At 42.4% G+C, this 25,609-nt stretch overlaps 1 protein-coding gene and 1 non-coding gene across 2 annotated transcripts in view; one reads left to right on the forward strand and one right to left on the reverse strand.

Annotated features, from left to right (window-relative positions):
- The window catches only part of GRID1 (glutamate ionotropic receptor delta type subunit 1), a 722,282-nt gene that overhangs the window by 381,273 nt on the left and 315,400 nt on the right, over positions 1–25,609 (reverse strand). The gene's annotated exons all lie outside the window — the stretch shown is intronic.
- LOC118989668 (U4 spliceosomal RNA) lies at positions 6,221–6,356 on the forward strand. The gene has a single exon (XR_005067045.1). It is a non-coding gene; the product is annotated as a U4 spliceosomal RNA (small nuclear RNA).

Raw genomic sequence — 25,609 nt, forward strand, 5'->3', positions numbered from 1 at the left:
ACTTTGTAACATAAAGACCCTCAAGTCTAACATGAAAGTAAATGAAAAGACTACACAACACAAAATTATATGCCTTTGAAACATTTATAGTAAGTTTGTGAAACCTAACAGAGTCTATAAAGGTTAATTTTACATTTGCCTTGGTTTCAGCCAGATATGGGCTGGTAGCAGTGCTGAAAACTATAAGCCCAGTGGCATTTGGAGTGACAATACCATTTTCTCTTCTTAATAAATCTCAGAGATTAGGTGCTGTTTCATTGTTCCAAGAAACTTTAAACTTCATTAACAAAATAAGGGATTCTTGTCCACAGAAGCCTCTCCCTTTAAAACACCACAGGCTGCTCTCCTAATCTTGCCTCATTAACTGGAGATAAGGTTCCATCCATGGTTCCCAGACCATCAGTTGACCACTGGGGTGACCCCAGCATTTTGTCCACTGTCACAATTGCACCTCATGTACCCAGCATGTAATAGCCCACCAGTAAATGAAGTGGGTGCCTGGTGCTCTGGCCAAGATAGACCTCTATTTCTGTGTCCCAGGGCCTCCCAATATGTCTTGGGTTCAGTTGGTTTTATAGATACACAGAAGTGGCACCTGGGGGTCTGTGTGGTTCTCAGACCTTGACTCCAGGTGTGTAATTCAAGGGCAGCAGTGTTGCAGAGACTACAGTTGTTAGCAATTATTGGCTGGATTTCAGGCAACTTCAATCTAAGTCAGGTTTCCCCCAAGGAAACCACCCTGCCTTACTTCTGCCTCCTCAGGGACACAGCAACTGTGATCCTCATGGCTTCCCATGAGGGCCTGGCTGCCCAACTGTGGGTCACTGTACGGCATCTGTAAGACCAGATGGAGCATTTCTTTTTTGGCTGGAAGAACTATTTGGCGGCATTAATTGAGCCCCTTTCTGGGTCTAGTTTGCTCATTTTTCTTTCCTGTTTTTTGTTGTGTTTGAAAAATGGAAACAGCTTGCAGCCCCTGGCCCAAGACATGTCCGATGAGCAGATTCATTGTGGAGATGACTCAGCGGGGCTGGAGTCCAGTGAGGTTAAAAGATGTGGTGTCTGTCCCTGTGGCAGGGATACCTGCTGTCTGTCTCTGGGAAGCTGCCTGATAGGGCTTGGAGCACCTTCTGCAGGAGGGTTGCCCTTCAAGGAGACATCATGTCCAACAACAGAAAAGCGTTGTTTGACTTTGACTCTGGGCAAGTCTCATTACTAAGCCACAATTCTCTCATCTTTAAAATGGGTATATAACTAGGATTTGGGAGGCAAGATGGCAACGGAGTAGGACAGAGTGGATTCCCTCTCCTTGTACACATGGGAGAGGACCCTGACCAATTGCCGGAGGAGCAGCGTGGGCAGCTGGCAGTTCTCCAGCATATATGAAAATAAGAGACCATTTTGGACTGTTTGTGCCTGTTACGTATGAGGAGCGGAGCCCTAGGTGTTCACCAGAGCCGGGCAACTCAGTCGCTGGGTTGTGACGCTGTACGTGGGGGTGGGGTCAAAGAGGAGCAATGGCAGTCTAGTCTGCCACCTCCCGCCACAGCTGCCACTGTTGCTGGGGCCCACGCTTTGCGTCCCACTGTGCGCGAATATGCGACCTTGGTCAGCCCTCCACTGCTGGGTTCACCCACCGGGGCCTGCGCGGTCCATCTCACTGCTCACTCTGCTGGTTTATCTGTGTGCGAATGTGTGACCGAAGTCAGTCTGCCCTGCACCCTCATTGGGTCTGCACTGCTACCCCAGCTGCCTTCGTACCTGGGTTGGGGGATCTTTCCTGCCCGACCCTGCTCCACTGCTGGCTCCGCCCCTCTTACTTGTCCTGGTTGAATGGTTCATTGTTGTCGGACTTCCATAGCTCCAAAAGAGAAGTGAATTATAAAGCTAACATAACTTGTAAAGAATGTCTATGAAATGCTGATACAGAAAATCAAAGACCTAAATAAATGGAAGAAAACTGTGATCACAGATTGGAAGACTTGACATGGCAATGATGTCAATTCTCCCAAAGTAGGTCTATAAATTTAAGGCAAATATGATCAAAATCCCAGGAGTACTTCTTAAATATGGACATGTTTTTCCTAAAATGTATTTGAAAAGCAATTAAAAGGCAAAGAAATTAGAATAGCTACAACAATTTTTAAAAAGTTGAAAGAATCACTTTATCCAATTTTATGACTTGCTAAAGAGCTAAAGTAATCAAGACATGATATTGGTAAAGGGATAGACAAACAGATCAGCAGGACAGAGCAAAGAGTCCAAAAATAGACTTACATGAATATGGCCCATTGATTTTAATGGTGAAAAACCTGCTCAATAGAGAAAGATATTCAACAAAGGGTGTAGGAACAATTAGATACCCATGGATCCCCTTCCCCTAAAAAACCCTTCAACTAAGCCTCACAATTTATACAAAGGCTAACTCAAAATAAGTCAACCATTCTGGAAAAGTTTGGCTGTTTTATTAAGTTAAACATGCACATCCTATATGACCCAGTAAACCGAATCTTGGATGTTTACCCAAGAGGAACAAAATCTTCACACAAAAACATGTACACAAGTGTCTTTACCAGCACTCTTCATAATCACCAAAGCCTGGAAACAATCCAAGTGTCTTCAGCAGGTGAGTGGATAAACACACTATGGTACATCCAATAAAATACTACTCTGCAGTAAAATAAGTGAACTGTTGACACATACATGAATGAGTCTCAAAGGCATTATTCTATAGTGAAAGAAACCAGTCTCAAAGGGCTACATACTGTCTGATTTCATTTATATGACAGTCTTAAAATAATAAAATTATGATGATGAAGAACAGATCAGGGGTAATGCATGGGGAAATGGTGGGACTATAAAGAAATAGTAAGAGAGAAATTTTTATGGAACTCTTGGGTATCCTGATTGAGGTGGTGACCCCATGAATCTCTGTATGTGTTAAGATCCAGAGGACTATTAACAAAAACAAAAGAAACAACAATTGTAAAATGACACAAACCAGATGGGGCACAGTGGCATGCCTCAATCAGTCTCTAAGGCCTTGCACGAGAGCTTCTTAGGCTAAAAATTTACAAATAAAACAAAAAACACATGGAAACCAGAAGACACAGAAGAAGAATGATAAAGCATTGATGGAGCAGATGTGGTCCCCTCCTGAGCCAGGAACACTGTTCAGGCACTTTTTTCCCTGAACCTGGTTTGTTCTTACAGTGCTGATCCCCAAACTTTCTTGTATGCTGTCTGAAAGGGTTTCCTAAAGGAATCTGGCCATGCGATGAAAGGGCATCTGTTATAAAAGCAGAGATTCGGCTTCAGTGGTGTCCGATTCTGCTGCACAGCTCAGCATCCAACCCAATGGTTCAGAAAGTCCCCTTATCCACAGAACATGTCTGATATTGATTATTGAAACTACAGCTACATCAAGTGCATTAGTTTGCTAGGGCTGCTGTAACCAAGTAAGCACAAAGTGAGTGGTTCAAAACAAAGAAATGTATTCACTCACACTTCTGGAGGCTACAGGTTCAAAGTCAAGGTACTGGCAGGCCCATGCTTTCTCCAAAGCCACTGGGGAAGGAAGGATCCTGCCTGCCTCTCCAAATTTCTAGTAGCCCCAGGCATTCCTGGGCTTGTGGCCATATTACTCCAACCTGCCTCCATCTTCACACAGCTGTCTTCCCTCTGTGTCTATATTATCATATGACGGTCTCCTCTCTGTGTGTCTGTGTTCAAATTTCCCTCTTCTTCAAGAACAACAGATGTACTAGATTACAGCCTCCCTAATTAAACCTCATTTTAATTTTATCAAATCTGGAAAGACTCTATTTCCATATAAGTTTACATTGGCTGCTAAGGGAAATTAGGACTTAAAAGTACCTTTCTGGAGGATACAATTCAACCTACAAAATCAAGATTTTATAGAAAATAGGAAAAAACGGGTAAAACAAGAGCCCTGCATTAATTTGTTCAAAGTACTAATTGCAACTGATGCTAAAGCAGTCCAGTGGCATTAATTCTCTGCACCCCTTATCCTGAATCACATTTTTGAACTGCTTAGAAAAAAAAAAGCCTCCCTGAGTTGTATGTTTTTACACAGAATGGAGCAAAGCAGGTTTACAGTTGTTTATGTGAAAAATGATGCAATAATTAATAAGTGATAATACAAGAATAAATTCTGCTTCACATACAACTGTAAACCTGCTTTTGCTCCACCCTGAATAATACAGGCTATACCTCTTTTAAAGTTTTGAACTGGCCTTCACAGATATAAAATTTAATGGTGTTTTTGTACTTGCATTCTTCCATGTTTCAATTTCCTGTCTCAGTAAAATCCTTGTTTAACCGTCTGGCCTTTTCACAAAATACTCGTGGTAATTACTGGGTCTGGGAGGGGTATAAACAAACCTCTTACCCCTTACAAACCCCCAGATTCAGCCACATGTTCTAGGAAGGAGACATGTTTAATGCTGTGTTCCTTTGATTAAAGTAACTACATTGAATTATGCATACATTAAGACTGGGGAATTTAAATTTTATAGTATATAGAAACAAAAGCGGCATTTCAAAACCACAGTTGATGAGGATCATGCATCTTCCGTCAATGGTTTATTTACTCACTTGGCAAATATTCACTGAACATGTACTATATTCCATATCCTATATACTCTGCTGAAGGTACAAATATAAATAGGATAAGCCGCAAACTGATTTTAAAAAACTGTTTTAAGGCTCCCAAGGTACCCCAATAGGAGAAAACAGGTCAAACAATAGCCCTGCATTAATTTGTTCAAAGTACTAATTGCAACTGATGCTAAAGTGGTCCAGTGGCATTAATTCTCCACACTATGCCAAGTGTCCTGTAGGGTAGCAGAGTTGCAGTGGCAGTAGAGAGCTGCGGGCCTTGAGCCTGCACCTGCACCTCTTCTAGACTTGCTCCTGGGAAGCAGGATGCTGGGAGATTGGGAGCCCTCGGCACATCAGCTGGCTGGGAGAGCCCGCGAGGCACCCGACAGCTGCTCATCCAGATATAGCCCTGCTGTCCTGAGAACATGTCAGCTTCCTACTCAAAAACAAGAAGTATTTTTAATTCTCTGGCACTTGTGCCCCACTTAGAACATTACTTCAGTCACTAACCAGGAGAGCCTAACTGCTCTGGACTCCAAAGAGCTCATGGAGCTCCTCAAAACTACCAAGGCCTCTGACAGCCAGCAGGACATGGGGCAGCTGGCTTGTGAAGCCCTGGCTGGCCCTGACCACTTTGCTGTCTTCACCAGGCCCAAGTATGCACAGAAGGCTGCCACCAGGCCCAAGTACGCGCAGAAAGCTACCAATGTGAGAGTGGCTCTCTTTCTATAGGGTTTTGAAACTTAGTGACCTATGGATATCTGAAAATATGTTCAAACATCTGCAAACAGGGAGCTATATGTGATAACTAGGCACCATTTATACATATCTGATAGGCAGACTTTAAAGTCCAACAACATCAACCAAGTGTTAGGGCGTAAAAAATAAAGTACAGCTAACTTGGAGAGTTCTTTGGCAATACTCAGGGAACTTCCAACATACCACCCTAACTGCAGTCCATCACACACAGGACACAAGGAAAGCCATTGGACACTTTCATCACAGCACTGCCTATTACAGCAAAACATTAGAAACTCCCCAACGTCTGCCAACAGAGGTCCAGGAAAGTCAATTGTTCACACAAAGGAACCCAATCCATAGCTAAAATGAGATGAATCTCTGTATGTCAGAGTTGTTAAATCCCCAAAACATTAACTGAGTAAGAAATAAAGCAAGTTATAGGATATTATGTACAATATGATATCAAATTTCACCACTGGAAACACAGAAAACATGGCTATATCGTGTTAATCGATATGTAGTTAAGATGCAGAAAAAATTAGATGCCAAATTCAGGACAATGCTGCCTTTGAGGAATGAAAAAGGGAAGTGAGCTTAAGGAAAGAAACATAGGAAGCTTCAACTATATGTGATTTTTCATTTTAAAAGTCTGATGCAGGCCCTGGCTGGTGTGGCTCAGTGGATTGAGCACTGGCCTATGAACCAAAATGTCACTGGTTCAGTTCCCAGTCAGGGCACATGCCTGGGTTGCAGGCCAGGTCAGGTCCCCAGTGGGGGGCACATGGGAGGCAACCACACACTGATGATTCTCTCCCTCTGTCTTCCTCCCTTCCACTCTGTCTAAAATAAATAAATCAGCTTTGCGCAGTGACAGTATCATAGCCAATGAGGTTTATCTGAGGCACAATTATTGCTAAAATAAATAAATCAAATTTTTTAAAAATCTGAAGCAAACATAGCATGTTAAAACTTATTAGACCTAGGATATGATAGAAACAGTGACTGATCTATGCTTTACATATATTACATCATGTAACCCTCACTATGACTCTGAGGGAAGACTACTATTTACCCCCATTTACCAATGGGGAGACTGAGGCACTGACAAGGTAAGTAACTTGCTACACATCCAGAATTCAAACCTAGGCCATCTAGCCTCAAATCTGTGCTCTTACACTCTGGAATTCTGCCTCTGTGAAATGGACAGGGTGGTATATTGCAATTCTCCCTGATGTTTACATGTGTTTGAAAAATGTTCTAATCACTGAAGAAGACATACAGGTGCTAAAAGAACTTCCCAAAGCCCCTCTGTGATGGTTAATTTTATGTGTCAACTTGGCTGGGCCACAGTGAACAGATATTTGGTCAAACTTTACTCTGGATGTTTCTGTGAGAACATTTTTGGATGAGATTTATACTTAAATCAGTAGACTTTAAGTAAAGCAGATTGCCCTTCATAATATGGGTGGGCCTCACCTAATTGGTTGAAGGCTTAAAGAGAACAAAAGGCTGACTCCCCCAACAAGAGGAAACTCTCCAGGAAAAGACCTTCAGATTTCATCTGCACATTGGTTCTTCCCTGGTCACCTTGCAGATTTTAGACTTTCTAGCCGCCATAACTGTATGAGCCACTTATTTAAATAAATAAATAAATAAATAAACAAACAAATAAATAAATCACACACACACACAAACACACATCCTATTGGTGCTACTTCTCTGGAAGACCCTGACTCATATACCCTCTCTCCAGCCCTTTCTTGGCAGAGGCAGCCCAAATACAGCCGTCAATGGGCAGATGAAAAAAGGCCTGGCTGGGTTGCTCCTATTCCCTCCTGTCTTGAATCTCTTGAAAGAATCACAAAGAAGCCATTAATTATCAGAACATCACATTCCCAGGTACCTATTATCAATATTAATCCCATCTTATAAGGAGGAAAACTGAGGCTTAGAGAAGCTAAACAACTTGCCCAAGTCTCCCATCAGGATACAAAGGGACAAAGCACTTTTGGACTCAAATCCCACACCTTTCCCTAAAGCACACAGCACACAAAGCCAAGGTGGCAGACATGGGTTGGCTCTGCCAGCAATCAAACACAAATATCATACATGTCAGAAATCTTCAAAGCTAATCAGTTTTGGTGTTAGGACTGCTGATTTGAACATGCTTTTCTCTGCAAAAGACCCCATGCATGGCCCAGAGCTCTAACCAGCTGACCCTGATGGCTCTGCCCTGAGCTCCCTGGATACCCTCTTCCCCCAGCACATACATCAGTGTATGCCAGTGGCCAGCTCCACTCAATAAAAACTTGCTAAATGAATGAAACAAAGACAGAACTTTCAGTCCTCCTACCACAGAAGGGGCTTCCCTCAACACACTAAGAGAAACCAAGGACAAGGGTAAATGCTACTGGGGGAGTGTCCTGGTTAATCATGCAGACTACTCAATTGGTTAATCAGTTAGGTAGCAGGTGAACGAAGGTGTGGACATGATTGAAATATATACCAAAGCACAAGATACCTGGACTACCAGGAAAACAGTATCAAGAGAAGTGAAAGTAAACACCTATAGAAACCATTGATAAATTAACTGCCAATGTCAAATAAGGAATCTGTGGTCAAAATCCTGATGGAGGGGCACAGTTACGGCTGTAACAGCCAAGTCCAGGCTCCTTGATGTCAGACATTCATTACCTCCTGGTAATATTTAGTAAGTGATCAGACACTGAATTAAGACAATATACAGAAATGTAAATGTATAATTATGGGGTATGGCTTCTGTTAGGACTGTGGAGGGCTTCTAGATGAGGGCTTCTCATGGCGGCAGCCAAGAGAAATATTGGGATACAAGGTTCTATCTGAGCTATGAAAACCTTAAATAAATGAAGATGCATACCATTATGTGGATGTAAATTCTTCCCAAATTCATCTGTATAATTAATGCAATTTTACTCAAGATCCCAACAAGATGTTCATGGACCCTAATAAGTTTGGTCTCAAATTTACGTAAGAACAAAAATAACCAATATACTACCAAGAAATAAGACTGATGAGAAACAGCTTCTGTTACCAGATACCAAAATTATTATGAAGCTACAGCTTGAGACATTGTGGTACAAGGGCAGTAACAGATAGGCTAACCTATGAAATAGAATACACAGCCCTGAAACACATACTGTAGGCATATGGAAATGTTCTAGATGACAAAAGTGGCAGACCAGGTCATGGGACACAGGAGGGACTATTCAATACATGGATCCAGAGAATATGGTTATCCATTTGGGGGAATAAGTGAATTTCAATCCCTAACTCACTCCAAACATAAACATTAACTGTAACTGGATTAACACCATTAACACCTTTATATAGGTAAATATCTTCTGTTCTAGGTACAGAAAAGAGTTTCTTACGCTAAAAAACTATATAAAATAAATGGTTGATAAATATTGACTATATCCAAATTAAGAACTCCTGTTTATCAATAAAAATTTTCAATAAAGTAAAAAAGACAAATAAGAATATAATATTTATAACAGTTATAACTGACAATAGATTAATATCAATAATATATAAAGAACAACAAAGAAAAGGATCTTCAAACAAACAGAAAAATGAGCAAAAGACAGAAGCGGGCAATTCAGGAAAAAGAAACAACCGTGAACAATAAAGCTGTGAGACCTTTCCTCTCCTGGGTGGTCACAGAAATGAGCATGAAGACCATAATAAAACACCATTTACACACATTCCGTCAACACAGATCAAGGGCCCTCCATGTGCTGCAGAGCAGTGAATTGAGAGTACTTCTATGCATTCCTGGGAGGAGAATAAATTGATACAGCCAATTTAGAAAACAATTTATAACTTTCTTGTAAATTGCACATTTAGTCTGACAATCCAACAATGCCACTTCAGGACAAAGTTACCCATGTATATATAGCAGGAAACATGCACCAGAATGTTCACAGCAGCACAGTTCATAATAGCAAAATCTTGGCACTATGCCTAATGCCCATCAATAGGAGAATGGATTAGAAAGGAGGCACCATTTACAATAGCATCCCACTGTAATATTATATAGCATTCAAAATGCTATATAACAAACTCTGGCTACATAGAGTAATAATGAGAATGTGTCATAAACCAGGGACTATGACTAATCCAATTGTGAGGTCCAAAATATAAATGAAAAAATGTAGTAACATTTTTCTGAGAAGACACCTGACTTTCTCTGGTCAGACAAATGCTGTGACCTAATCCTTGCAAGGGGTACAAATGTTTATTGCAGGAGAATTCTTTAACAGCAAGTCCCTCCTGACATTCCTCAAAGCAACAGCATAAATGAGGCTTCTATGCCAGCATCCCAGAGTGAGATAAATGGGGATTTAAATGGCAGCGGATGGGGGCTTAGCTGCAGCCATTTTTATTTATGCAAGCATTTGAGCAGAGCAAGAGAGAATTCTACAGGCCTAATGATGAAAGTTAACAGGAACATCAAGATACTGAATTTGAGAAGGAAATGGCTTGTAATCAGTCTATCTGCTGGAACCGATTTGCCTGAGATAAAGCCAGGCCACGCTGTTGAAGATGGATAATGGGGAGTTTATTGGACAAATGAAATAGCAGTGATAAAAGAGGTGACCTCATCGCCTAGAAAAAAGGTTAAAATAGCTAGAACAATGTAATAAGCTGTAGTTATGTTCTAGTTTCCAAACACTGTTCATGCTCCTCCCCTGCAAAGGCTTTCTCGCTCTCTGAAAGGACTTGGCAGAAGCAGGGACAGGGACACATAACCTGGAAGTTTTCTAACCCAACCTAAGCTGGAGTCTGTAAAACTGCCTAAATTCTCTGTATCAGAAACCAGAAGGGACAAAAAGGAAATAAACCCAAAAAGCCACATCATAATCATTAGCAGATAAATGGGGAGGAAGTTTACAGGCTGAAACCCATGTTCACTGGTCTCCAAAGGCCAATACTCCAAAGTGCTACTTCTTTCCATTTCCTTGACTCTAGACAGTGCTTTCAAACCAACAATTACCTTAGCCAGGTTTGAATATTAGGCATAGAATAGGATCTAGAACAAAAAGACCCAGGCTACCGTCAAAGACGCATTTAACAAACTTAATTCACTTCTTGGCTCACGTTTCTCTTCCAGGAAGCTATCCCTGATTGCCCCTGGAATCCTTACAGGGGACTCTGGCCCAGCTGACAAGAGTACCAGTACTATCCCTATTTTGTCAGCAACTGAGCAGTCCTTAGAATGCATATCATGGTGTTATTAATTCATTAGGCAATCATCATTGAATACTGCTACATTGAGACATTGTGCTGAGCACTGGGAATACAATGGTAAACAAACACCAACATGGCATCTGCTGTCTGGGGCCCAACTTGTTTGTTAGCAAAGGAAGAACCCTTCATCAGACAGTCCTAATGTTGGATGCTTGATCACATACACAGCTAAGGGCTCTAAAAAGCAAGTAGGGTGCTGAAGGAACAGGTCATGTTGGCAGCAATGCGAAGGGGGTCAGGAAGTGAGCTTTAAATTGTTTATGAAAGATGAAAAGGAAGTAACCTCTTAAAAGTGTGTTTGTGTGTGTGTGTGTGTGTGTGTGTGTGTGTTTGATTGAAGTAACAACAAAGCAGAGAAAATATGTGCAAAGTTTGGCAGTAGATAGACTATAAAGGCCTCATTTAAGATTCTGATCTTTACCCAAATTCAATTAAAATCTTAAAGGAATTTTGGATAAGAGAGAGTAGGTGCAGGAAATGACTTTTACATTTTGCCTTTGGAAAAAAATCACTCTGAATGAGGATCAGAGGTGGTCACAGTGAATATGTAAGGACAAGTTAATAGTCTATTGTAATAAGAAATAATAAGAGATATCTGGAACTGACAATCTGGTGCCACTGGGGGTAAAATAATGAAATTCTCATTGGAATTCAGGAATGAGAAGCTGAAAGCCAACAGTACTTTGCAGTAATGAAATAACAACTCATTAAATTATTACCTGTGATCATCTGAAATAAAATGTCTACTAGACTGAGAGCTCCATGAGGTCAGGGATTTTTCTCAGTTTCTTTTTGTTTTCCTCTGCTATATCTTAACACCTAGAATAATACCTAATAATAGATACTCATTAAGTATTTATTCAATGGATGGATAAATTACCCTTCAACTGATTGGCTAATTCATAGAGTGATTGAATGGTTAATAATGAATTATTAAATAGTCACTTGCTGGACTATTAAATGGTTAATTAATGGATTGACATAATGATTAATGACTTAATAGATTGATTGATTAATTAAAGGCAAGGCTTTGGGGGACTAAGGCTCCACTCCCAAAAAGCAGTATGAAAGGCATGAAGAAATTAATGAGAATGAAGTCAGAATCACAGTTTCTAACTGTACTATAAAAATGAAAGAAAAACTCAGATCTCTGAAGTTTAGGCCTTACAGGTGCTTAAATATAATATTAGTTGCATTCATAACCTCACCAAGTCTCTTATGGTGGAGCTGGGGCAATGACTGAGAATGAGTAGGGAGCAAATGATTGAAATGGGTATTAATGGGAGAATTAAGAGGACTCAAAGTGACCTCACTACTCTCAATCCTGCTCAGCCTCCCATATCAGCTGAGATAACCTCTCTTCCCTCCCCTGTAAGCATAATTCTCCTTTGTTTGCAGGGCCCAAACTCCTTTGATTGCAGCTTCTACTCTGAAACAAGAAACTCAATTTCATCATGCCCTAACACCACTGAAAACTATTTCACACACGTGCACGCTTGCACACGCACACACACACACTTCACTGTCTCTACATCTCTAATTAGATCCCAGCATCTTTGGAGGACCACTTGCAAAGTTAAGCCTGTGAGTGGGAGGCTTGCTCACACACAAAATGTCACAGGACTTAGCTAATTTACACCAGGAATACATGTATAGGAACGTACCCTAAATGGACTAGACCAAGGACACCAAAATACATCTCAAATCAGATTAAATTCATTGATATGGAGGCACTTGCCAGACTTCTATATTTAATGTTCTAACTCAAGCAACTAGAAGCCATCTAATTGTTTGCTCAGCTATTTGACAGACATCTAAAGTCAACAGTGATTCACTCCAAATGAAGGTGAAATGCCAGAACTTCTCTGACATAATGCAGATAGAGTATTCCAAAGACCATAGATTACTAAAATCAGCTTATCATGTGCCATCTCCCTCTGCTCACCCTCACCATACTCCCATAAGCCACTCCCTTCACAAAGTATTGAGAAATATTGAGATACAAAGGTGAGGAGAGTACAAGCAATTTGGGAAAATATTTCAGAGCATGATCTCTACAGGCTACAGAGTTCAACTGCAGCTGAAACTGGAGGCCCTATTTCAACAGAGGCAGACAGAAGACAAGTGGCAGCACCCAAGCACCAAAGACAGTGAGCCTGGTGATTGGAATAAGCAGCAGGACTAGGTGGGCATCATAACGTTCTCACTTCCAGGGACAGCTGATGGTTAATTAATTGACCCTGAGGTCCCCAAAACAAAGTAGACTGGTGACCTACCAAGACCTTACTTAATTCATATAAATGGAGCAGGGGGGTAGGAGGAATAAGAGGCCTATTTAACCCATAAAAATGGAAGCATTGACTGTTTTCATTCACTGTACAAACCCTGAACCCCCTGAATGACCCTGAACTCTTCAAATGAAAGGAAGACCTGAACCTCTTGAAATATCACAATTAAGTATCATGACTGTTCTTAGCCTTTTTCAACGAGACCTGAAACTGTTTATCAGGACAACTTTTCACTGAAGAAAAGGAAACAGCCTAGAGAACCCAGAAATAAACCCAACTCTCTACAGTCAATTAATATTCGACAAAGGGGGCAGTATCATAAAATGGGGTAAAGATAGCCTCTTCAACAAATGGTGTTGGGAGAACTGGACAGCTACATGCAAAAAAATGAAACTTGAGCACCAACTTACATCATACACCAAAATAAATTCAAGGTGGATAAAAGACTTAAATATAAGCCGTGACACCATTAAAGTCCTAGAGGAGAACATTAGCAGGAAAATTTCAGATATTTCATGCAGCAACATTTTTACTGATATGTCCCCTAGAGCAAGGAATATAAAGGAAAGAATAAACAAATGGTATCTCATCAAAATAAAAAGCCTCTGCGCAGCTAAAGAAAACAGCATTAAAATAAAAAGAGAACCAACTGTATGGCAAAACATATTTGCCAATGATACCTCAGACAAAGGTTTAATCTCCAAAATATACAAAGAACTCACACGACTTCACTCTAAGAAGACAACTAACCCAATTAAAAAATGGGGAAAGGACTTGAACAGGCACCTCTGCAAGGAGGACATACAGAGGATCCAGAGACACATGAAGAGATGCTCAATATCGCTTGCTATCAGAGAGAAGCAAATTAAAACCACAATGAGATACCACTTTACAACGGTGAGAATGGCTATCATAAACAAAGCAATAAACAACAAATGTTGGAGAGGGTGTGGGGAAAAGGGGATTCTGGTCCACTGTTGGTGGGATTGCAGACTGGTACAACCATTATGGAAAACAGTATGGAATTTTCTCAGAAAACTAAAATTGGACTTGCCTTTTGACCCAGCAATTCCACTGCCAGGATTGTATTCCAAGAACCCTAAAACACCAATCCAAAAGAACCTATGCACCCCAATATTCATAGCAGCACAATTTACAATAGCCAAGAGTTGGAAGCAACCTAGGTGCCCGTCAGTAAATGAATGGATCAAAAAACTGTGGTACATATACACAATGGAATTTTATGCTGCAGAAAGAAAGAAGGAGCTCCTACCTTTTGCAACATCATGGATGGAACTGGAAAGCATTATGCTGAATAAAATAAGACAGGTGTTGAAGGACAAATACCATATGATCTCACCTTTAACAGGAAACTAAACAACAAAACAAACAAGCAAGCAAAATATAACCAAAGACACTGAAATAGAGAACAGGCTGACAGTGACCAGAGGAGAGAGGGGAGGGAATTTCAGGGGAAATAGGGGAGGGATTTAGAGGAACATATATAAAAGATACATGGACAACAACCTAGAAGGGTGGAAATGGGAGGGAGCGGGGGAGCATGGGGGTGGGATGCGATGGGAATAATAGACAGAAAACTGTACTTGAAAAATAATTAAATAAAAAATTTGAAAAAAAAAAGGAAACAGCCTGACCTGCTAGGTATTATTAGATGCTGAATCTTTGCAATCGTAATTCCTTGAAACCTGGACCATCACCAGGGCCCATCAGTCAGAGACGAGCTAATGGAGGTCAAAAGAAAAATCGACTTTTGATCCAAGTCAGCCTCATAGGAAGTCCAAGGACTCCAGCCTTACTCAATGGTTGTTTCTCCATTTTCTGAATGGGTGTCTGGAATAGATATCTTCAGCAATATGATGAACTTCCTAATTGACTCCCTGAAAATTGACTAAGGGCGAATAAGGCAGAAAGGGCAAAGTGAAAACCATTTCTCTCTCCCAGACGAAAGATGAAAATAAAAACACTACAATCTCCCTAGGGAAATCAGAGAAATTAGCATCATTATTAAAATTTGAAAGGTGTAAAGCAGAGGATTCCAATCACATCCCTATGTAAGTCTCTAGATTGGCAGATGCAAAAGATAATGAGTCCTATGGAATGACAGTGGATTATCATCAACTTAATCAAGTGGTGACTCCAATTATATATGCTGTTCCTGATGGGGCCTCCTTATTGGATCAAATCAATACAGACCCTAGCCACTGGTACATAGTTATTGATCTGTCAGTATGTTTTTTCTTCTTTCCCAACAAACAAAACCCACTAGAAGCACTTAGCTTTCTCCAGGTAGATACAACAATAAATTTTCAATGTCCTACCTGAGGGCGATACCAACTTTTTGGCTCTGAGCCACATAGTTCACCAGAATTTGACTGTCTGACCATCCAACAGATCATCATGCTAGTCCAATATATTGAGGAAATTATGTTGATAAGATGTGGAGATTATAAATTACCAGGTACCAAGTGCCTTAGTAACATATGTGTACATAACTAGAAAATAATTTCTATGAAAGTACAGGAACCTTCCAAACATGGCCAAGTTTTTTTGGGTGCCAATGTTCTGAGCCAATGTTCTGGGCCTCCTGGGATTTCAGAAGCAATAATATCATCTTTAGGTGTATCACTTCCAACTACTCACTGAGTGAGTTGAAATTCTGACAACACTGAGTAGGACCCAAAGAGAGTGATCTCTCTGCTTTGTCCAGGCTGCTGTGCCAACTCCACTCCCATAAGTCAGACTTGACATGGCAACAGTAAGTCAGGATGCTGTACAGAGGTCAGGAAAGTAGGGCCTGTCTGGAGGTTCCTAGGGTTTGGAAGCAAAGTTATGCCCTGTTGGAAAATAGCTATTCCCATCTTACAAAATAGCATCTGACTTGCCAAGAGACTTAAGAGAGAATGGATGCCTAACAATGAAAACAATATCATCACTTAGGCTGAACTTCCCAACGTATACTGGATGTTTTCAGATTTCCTGAGTCAAAAGAGGAGACACATGTACCAGCATCCCCTCATCAAGTGCAAATGGAATATCCCTAGTTATACTTGGTCAGGTCCTGAAGCAACAAGAAAACCACCAGAACATCTCTCACAAACATCACATTTGCCCCTACAACAGTCCCTCTCACAATCCATACAGGACATCAACCTACACAGGCCCGCCTTCAGTTGAGAATGGAGGAACAAATACAGGCGTACTATAAAGATCATTAGCCAAAATATAAAGATGCTAACCAGCAATGAACTGTGATAGCACTACAGTTACACTCAGCCAGTGGGTATCTTTCTGATCATATTGTCAGAGACTTAAACTGAGCAAGTATTCAGACTTGGCACTATTACCTGCCTCACTTTATCTCCTATTACTCTCTGCCTGTCTCATGTGGCTCCAGCTACACTGGCCTCCCACCTCATTAGACAGTATTACATTTGAGTTCCCACATCTGTTCAAGCTCCCACATTAAGGTCTCCTCACTGGCTGCCCTCTCTGCTCAGAATACCCTCCTGCTAGTGTTTCAGATAGCTCATTTTTCTACCTTCTGGGTATTTACTCAAATGTCAACTTCCTAGTCATACCTCCTCTTACCACCATATTTGAAATCTCTGTAAACATTTCATATCTCCTTCTCCTGTATTTAAAAAAGATTTTATTTATTTATTTTTAGAAAAAGGGTAAGGGAGGGAGAAAGAAAGGGAGAGAAACATCAATGTGTGGTTGTCTGTTGTGTGCCCCCTACTTGGGACCTGGCCTGCAACCCAGTCATGTGCCCCGACTAGGAATCAAACCGGTGACCCCTTGGCTCACAGACCAGCACTCAATCTACTGAGCCACTCCAGCTAGGGCCTTTTCCTGTATTTTTTAAATAAAATGTATCACACCCTGGCTGCTGTAGCTCAGTGGATTGAGTGCGGGCCTGTGAACCAGAGGATCACGGTTCGATTTTCAGTCAGGGCACATGCCAGGGTTGCAGGCCAGTTCCCAGCAGGGGACACACAAGAGGCAACCATACATTGATATTCTCTCCTTCTCTCCTTCCCTTCCCCTCTAAATATAAATAAATAAAATCTTTTAAACAAATAAATAAATAAAAGTCATCACCACAAAATATACCATATCCTTATTTATTGCATTTCTTGTCTATCTCTCTAAAGTTTCATGTGAACAGGAATTCTCATGTCTTGTGCACTGCCCAGCCAGCCCCTATAACAGACCCAGTCACATGGCAAGTGCTCAGAAATAGTTATTGCATAAATGCATCTGGGCTTTAGTCAGTGAAAAGGATGAAATATAGTGACCATTTGGCTTTCATTTGGCTTTCATTTGGCTGTCCAGCATCTAAACTCCCTTCAGGTTTGAGGGAAATTCAACCATGACTTTACCTTTTGTAGAAGAAAAGGTCATGCCTCTGAATAAGAGTACTACATGAGGCTAGACATTTCCTCTCCCAATACCCTGGCAGCTACTGTAAAAGCAGAAACTAGATGGGGTCTTTCCCAACTCTCCAAGTCTAATAAAAGTGGTAAAATACACAAAAAATTGAAGAGTATTGACACCATGGTGGTACAATCAAGAGAGCAATCATGATAACAGAGGTGGGGCAGAGTGCAACTAACTGGCAGCGGGACTCCGGCAATGGCCCTGCTGTCTAACCAGACTGTTGTCAAGAGTGTGAATTAACAGTGTCCTCTGTGAGCCAAACTCACTTGGTTGATGCCTGTTTCCTCAAGCTGATTATCCAGACTTCCCACCGACTCTCTGAGCTTCCCAATATCCTCACAGTTCACTATTTTCACTGGTTACATTAGCTAGAGCTGATTTCTATCATTTGCAATCAAAACCCTGAAGGTATAGGAGGTGAAGGTTAAGAAGAAGGGAGTGTTAAGGATGTGGTCAGAAAGCTGAAGCTGGGAGGTGGAGTCATTTCAGAGGATGCTAAGGACCAAGGGGCAGCCACACAAGTAGGAAGCTGAAGAACAATGAAGGAGAGGGTCACTGAAAATAAGGTCAAAGGAAATGTGAAGTCACATAGTCAAAGGGTAACCACATGGCCATGAAGACACCCAATGTTATGTCTGAACTTGGGCTGGTGAGAAAGCTATCCAGCGGCCTAAGTCTCAATAGTCAGATTGGCCCCAAAGAGCAGCATATTTTATAAGAGTGTCAGAGATCACCATTCCAGAATCCCTAGTACATGGAAGAGCACATTTTTTTCTGAGGAATCAAAGGGAGCAAGCCCTCTTCACTTTCAACCACATAGGCAAAAGTTATAAATAAGTTTATTTCTATGAGTCTTTTCTTAAATGTGCATACCTGAGTGAGATAAGTCAGACAGAGAAAAACAAATGCAATATGATTTTACTTATAGGTAGAACCTAAAGGACAAAATAAATGAACAAACAAAATAGAAACACTCTTAGATACAGAGAATAAATTGACGGTTGCCAGATGGGAAAGAGGTTGGGGGGATGGGTAGAAAAGATGAGGGGATTAAGAAGTACAAATTGATAGTTACAGAATAGTCATGAAGAGGTAAAGTACAGCATAGGGAATACAGTCACTAATATTGTAATGACTATGTATGGGACCAGGTAGATAGTGCACTTATCAGGAATATCACTTTATAAATTATATAAATGTCTAACCACTATGCTGTACACCTGAAGCTAATATAAAATAGTATTGAATATCAACTATAATTAAAAAAGAAAAAAGAAAGAAAACAAAATGAATGAATGAACTCAAGCCTTTCTTTCCTCCACTTCACATCTTTCATGCTTCTCTGATATTTCATTGTTGTTGCCTCTGAAGAGTGTTTGGCCACATATCTGGCTCCTCTTCTCTCTCAGAGCCTGGGCTTCCACCCCTAAACTCAGTCCCTCTTATACGTGCACTACTGTCTCCCCACAAAACAATGAGCACTTTGATGGGCAGAACCACAAGGCTGAGAGACCATAGACTAGAGACCTCACCTCTTACACTCAACATGCATGGGACCAGGGGACTTTGGTGAAGGACAGTATCAATCTTAAGTCTAGCGCTGGCTCATTCATTCACTCCATAAACTTTTATTAAACACTACAATGTGGCGGTATTCTGTTAGGCCCTAAGCTAGAAAGGATCTGAAAGCCCAGGAAAAGGTTAAACACATGTCACTGTGAAGGTGAAATGATACAGAAAAAAAGACTGGATTTGCTGGCAGGTTCCTGGGTTCAATTTCTATCCAGCATTTATTTGCTATAGTGAGATCCTGAGCAAATGAGTCAAACCTCTGTGACGCTCAGTTCCCTCATTTGCTTATGACAGTAACAACATAAAAGTCCAGGCATGGGTAAGTATCAAGAGATGTCTATCACCTTTCCTTGCTCTCCAGCTCCTTTCTCTGGAACTTCCATGGGACCTAATGTGTGTCTGGTAACAGAGCAAGTTGAGCTGTCAGGGAGGGCTGGGCTGAAAGGCCCCACATCAGATCTGGGTGAGCACTGATGAAGCCCCAGAACACTATCTCATCTTTTGCTGCCCATTGTCTCAGCCTTGTTTGCAGAAATGGAGGTTCACCCACCACCTTCCCTGGAATCCTTGAGCAGGCATCCCAGGGTTATTACTTACTGTGACAGTGAGTCATCTTGTCCCTAATGTCCCCAGGACAAGGGGTAGTCAACCAATCAGAATCCAGCTAACCATTCCAATGTCCTACTACCCTTGAGTCACTTGAAGAAGTGTAGCTGGGCTTGAAAACTGAGAATGATTTGGTAACAGCATGCTGAGGCAAGAAAGGCAGCTGTAGAGATTACATGTAGGGGAGATGAGAAAGAAGTGGAAAGAATTCAAGTCCTTTGTGGACTTTGGAATGCTACCAAGAGAGAAGGAGACTGCCCCCCCCCCACTCCCCCACACAAGTGCCTGGCCCATCTCTGAGTCCAACAGTCTAGTCCCAGACTGGCACCACCTCACCACACACGTGCTGCACCCTTCTCACTCCTCAAGCACAGACTCTCCCAGGCACCTGAGCTAGAAAGGGTCTGAAAGCCCAGGAAGAGGTTACACACAGGTCACTATGAAGAGTAGAGGGTACAGAAAAAAAAAATTGTACTTGCTGGCCTTTGGTATGAGGCAAACACATCATCTCTCAACTGGTGGTGTGTTTGCCTCATAAAAGTAGATAAAGGGGAAAAGTCTGGGGCAATGGTCACATTCCAAGCAGGAAGATCAACACCATCATTTCAGGCATGACAGTCCTGAGCCATCCCCCTCCGCCCTGGGGACATAAACTTCTCATGAGCTCCTCCACACTATGAACCATAACCAAACCCTAGCATCAGAAACCTCTCCTTGAAACACCAAAAATGCTCTGCTCAGTCAGGATTTTGTGAGCACCTGTGGCAGATGCAAGTGAAGCAGAGACTTGCTCTCCAGCCTCCCACATTCTGTAGGGAGAGAGAAGACAGCAGTGAACAAATGCTACAAGACAGATATGTCCTACACTGCAACGTCAACTACACATACAGCGTTGTCAGCACAGCATGACCACCCATTTCTCACTCCAGGTTCCAGGTTCTGTATTACAGCTCCAAGGCCAAGAGCAAACAGCTGGCTTTGGTGCATGCCATGCAACAGCAGGGCCCACACCAGCTGCTGGGCAGCGGAGGCTATTCCTTTCAAGCTCTTGGAGACCACCAGATCTGGACAAAGAGCTAAATGCTGCGGCCACAGACTCATCCCTAAGGTGTGCAGCACTGGGCTCTGATGTATCACTGAGAGGAGCAGCCCTGTCTCCCAACCCTGTGAGAGGCTGAGTGGCAGGAGTTTCCACCAGCCTCAGACCCAGGGTTCTGCCAGCAGCCACAAAACACTACCCTCTCCTCCTTCCTCATGATACAACCATATATTTTTCTGTACTTGGCATATCCCAGGAGATCCAGTCCACAAGGGACCTCCTCCCAAAGACACTCAACACATGGAATGAGCAAAACCCCCAAATCAAGATGCATAGTCAGCAGACCCAATACTGAGTGCCAGATTCAGAGACGATCAAGGACAGGAAGGGGTCTCTGGTCAAGTCAGGGCAAAAGGAGGAACATAAGCAGTTTAAGCCAGAGGCCTGGTGGTCCCTGGAAGCCCTCTAGGGGATACATCTAGACAGGTTTGGCTTCTGATCCACAGAGGGATCTAGGGGACCACACACAACCTACTCCTAGTGCTGACAACTGCAAGCCTTCCTCACAGCTGCTGCCTCCACCCCAGCTTCCCTCTGCACAAACACTGCGCCCCCATAAAGTGACTGTGCTCCCACAAACACTGCAACAGCAAGCTCCCCATGCTCACCACAGATTCTCACAATGATGGTCACAGTGCCCCATCAGGGAGGAGGCAGCAACCTTGAGCTTCTGCAGGACCGGGGACTTCAGAACAGAGGATGCTTCCCCTTTTCCTGCCCACGAGTGCAACCCCACTCCAACCTGCTCACCCCAGCCTGTCAGGGTAGCAGGTGGACCTCACGTTCTCACTTTACAGGTCAGGAAAAGCAATTTACACATATGGAACACCCTTGCTAGGCCCTTGTCAGATCGTCCTCTGGATCCTCCCAGAAGCTCCTGAGTGGAAGTTAGCATTCAGGTGCAGAGCAGGCATGTGGCTTGCTTCAAGCCACACCCAAATGTGGTGGGTAATAATGAACAGCAGATTATAACTCAAATATAGCATTGTCTGACTCCAAGCCAGGTCTTCAGGGGTCAAAGAAAGGCAAAGGCATCTCTGGTCAGGGCCACGGGACATCCTGGGCAGGCATGCCAAGGGTCAGGGGGCCTGAGCAAGCATCCTGGTGGTAATGGCCAGCTCACTCACAGACCAGAGTGCTGTGGCTCCATCCTACTAATCACAGAGGGAAGACAGCAGCCCCAAACACTCCAAAGGCTTGGAAATGCCCAACCTGGAACAAATTAGCTCTCCTCTAGCTGTCCTACCGTGGGGAAAAATGTGACAGACATCATACATCACCTAAAGCCAAATTCAATTTGTACCCATTTATAACACAAACACGTCTCAGGTGTAACATCAAGGGAGCTCATTTAGCATTCTGCACACTCACCTCTGAGGGCTGGCAACACATTGGCAGAGGTGAGATGCCGCAGAGCCACTCATGAGCAAATGTGATCCAATGCGGGAGAAAAATTGATTGACATTATATGGGGGTGGGTCCTGGGGTGGGGGATGGAGGGCTGTCACACCTTTGTAAAGTGCCAGACAGGAGCAAGGATGGAGCCTGGCACAGGAGAACACAAGTTGATCCCATGATTGGCAGGATGGCTCCTAGACACTGACAGACTGATAGACTATCCCACAGTAGGGCCAGCCCACCCACTTAGCTGTAGCCTGTGGGACCCCATGTAGCCCTGGGCCATGGCCCCTGGCACAGCCTGTGGGGCCCAGGGGACTCAAACTGAACTGAGTTCAAATCTTTGCCCAGTGACCTTGCTGAAATCTCTTGGCTTCTCTAGGCCCCTGTTTCCAGCCTATTAAAATGAAGAAGTCTGTGAAGGTGACTGTAGGTCAGAGGAAGTAGCAGATGGTAGAAAAGGAGTAGAAAGTACTTGGCAATCCATCATCATTAACTCCATCCTCTCCATTCGCAAAATCCTAAAGCATCATGTCATTTCAGCCAGCACTACAGGCCCTCAGCAGGCAAAGCCAGCAAGGACAGCTTGGCCTCCTGGGGGAGGTGGAAAAGCCCCTTGGGCAACAGCACCCTCCAGTTCCCTGTGGGTTTGGCGATGGTGACAGCCACATCTGGGGCCTTTCATTAAGTATGCTATGTTTACTGGAGTATAATATGCAAACAGAAAAGTAAAAAATTCTAAGACTGATGATTTTCATAAATGAACACAGAGCTGAGGAAATTAAATATTAACAGTTCCCTTAGAACTCTTGAGGGTCACTTTGCAAGATGTTCCTGTCCTTTCTGACTCTCAAACATTCAACCCTGGGCCTGGGAAAAGGATCAGTGTCTGAAATTGGCTCTACAGTGCAAAACCATGTCCCTGATCAAAGCTGGGGAGGGGGGTGGAGTCTGCTTGTAATCACCAGGTTTAATTTGAAGTCTTGTTCTCCAAAACAGAGAACAAATTAAGAAACAGCATTGCCCTCCTTTCTGACCCTCTCTGAATTTCCTGGTGAAAATCTCAAGAGAAACTCCTCACTTTATGGGCAGGCAGCTCCTGCCTGCATCTCAGCTTTGTGTGCTGTGACAGGCATTCTCAAGGACACTCAGATGATGACAAGCTTTGATAAGCAGCATCTTCTTTGATTAGTAGAGATTAATTGAACAAATTTCTTTACCAAAAAAGCATTGATGGCACACTGAGATGTCTGGTTTTGATTTTTGCTTGTTTGTTTCTTGTTTTCCCCACTCCTCTGCTTGAAGTTTGGTATTTTTCTTAAATACACAATTTTTTAGAAGAGTTTTAGGTTCACAGCAAAATTGAGTATTACAGGGAGTTCTCATGTTCTTCCTGACCCTGTCACACAGAGAGCCTCCCACCTGCATGGGAGGTCCATTTGTTAACACTGCGCAGCCTGCACTGACACATCACTATCACCACAAGTCCATAGTTGGCCATACATCATGATCACTCTGTTTCAAACCTGCAAAACTTCTACATCCACCCCATGGCATGTTCTCTAAGTGAAACCTAGAGCCGTGAGCTTCTCAGACCAGAAGCTGAGTCAGCCTCCCCAGTTTTCTAGTAGCCACCTTAAAAAGGTAAAGAGAAACAGGTGAAATTAATCTTAACAGTGTATTTTATTTAGCCAACTAGATCCAAAATACAGTAGACTCCGCCTTATCCATGGAGTATATGGTCCAAGACCCTCAGTGGATGCCTGAAATTGTGAATAATACCAAACCCTATATATACTACCTTTTTTCCTATACACCCATAACTATGATAAAGTTTAATTTATAAAGTAGACATAGTAACAGATTAACAACAATAACAAAGTGTAACAATGTGTTGTAATAAAACTTATGTGAATTTGGTCTCTCTGTTTCTCTCTCTCAAAATAGCCTTATGTACTGCTCTCACATTTTCACTTGTAAGAAGCACTTAATGTCTTTTCTATGACATATCCAAATTGCCAGTATCACTACTCTTGAACTTTAGGGCCATTATTAAGTGAAATAAGTATTTTTAAAATTATTTTACTTATTTATTTTTGGAGAGAAGGGAAGGAAGGGAGAGGGAGAGAAACACTAGTTAGTGTGTGGTTGCCTCTCACATGCCCCCTACTGGGGACCTGGCCCATAACCCGGGCATGTGCCCTGGTTCACACACCGGCACTTAATCTGCTGAGCCACGCCAGTAACTTGAATTCAAGCACTGTGATACTGGGATGATAGATCTGGTAACTGAGATGACTACTAAGTAACTAATGGGTGGGTAACTTATAAAGTCTGAGTACACTAGACTAAGGGATGTGATGACCCAGCACAAGATTTCATCATGCTACTCAGAATGGCACACAATTGAAAACTTTTAAGTAGTTTATATCTGGAATTTTCCACTTAATATTTTTAGGGTTGCAGTTGACTGAAACCACAGAAAGTGAAACTGTGGATAAAGGGAAACTACTATATTACCATTTTAACATGTAATCATTATAAAATTATTATTAATAAGAGAGCTTATATTTGTATTGCCTTCTAAACTGGTGTGTATTTTTACATTTACACACACAATTTAGCACATCTCACTTTGCATGCTAAATTTGTATCAGAAATACCCAATCTGATTTAGATTTCATAAAACTTACCTTTAGAAAAGTAGATTCAGGTAATCAAGTTGTCCCAAAATATCTAAAATTTTTCTAATGCTGGAATTGTCGATTTTTAAAATTTAAATTAATCACAATAAATATTATTAAAAAGTCAGGTCCTAGCCAGATTTCAAGTGCTTAGTAGCCACATGTGGCTGGTGGTTCCCATACTGGACAGAAAAAGACTATAGAACACAGCTAGGGAAGTCCCAGGGGCTGGCCAATGCCAGCCCCCAGTACCCCAAAGTCAATGAAATGTGGGAGAACGAGGAAGGTTGTGAAGTTCTTTTTCCTCCCAAGTTCTCCTTGAGGGGCTAGTTTGAAGCCATTAATCAGCTAATGAGTCAACACACTCAAAACATCTCTTTCAAGACCCATAAGATTATTAGGAAACCGGAGCCCAAACTAGAGTCACATGTTGGGCAAACCCACAGGAGATTCTAACCACTGCTCCTGGGAAGACCGACCCCAGCTCTTCTGGCCTTCATCCAGCCTTGGGCACTCAGAGGTGCCACCTTCTTGTACAGCCACCTCCCACTCTGTCCCAGGGTCTCCCCTCACCAGCTGAGGAATGTGATCCAGAGTCCCAGCTCCCTTCCTCACTGAGTGAGTCCAAAAGTGAACAGTGTGCCCAAGAAAGGCTAGATAAATCGAGACAGACACAAGACAGAGCAGTAGTTGACACTACAATCCACCGCAGCAACAAATGCAGCCTTACTGTGTTCTGTTCACTGCTGGCACAAGCACATGGGGGCTGCCGGTTTCCCAGCACAGAGGGACTCTGGGAGCAGAGAGATCCTCAGTCTCATCTGCCAAGACATAAACAAGGAATAAAC

Source organism: Sturnira hondurensis, unplaced genomic scaffold (genome assembly GCF_014824575.4).
Source record: "Sturnira hondurensis isolate 20B ecotype Veracruz unplaced genomic scaffold, ASM1482457v3 Scaffold0006496, whole genome shotgun sequence".
Lineage (NCBI taxonomy): Eukaryota > Metazoa > Chordata > Mammalia > Chiroptera > Phyllostomidae > Sturnira > Sturnira hondurensis.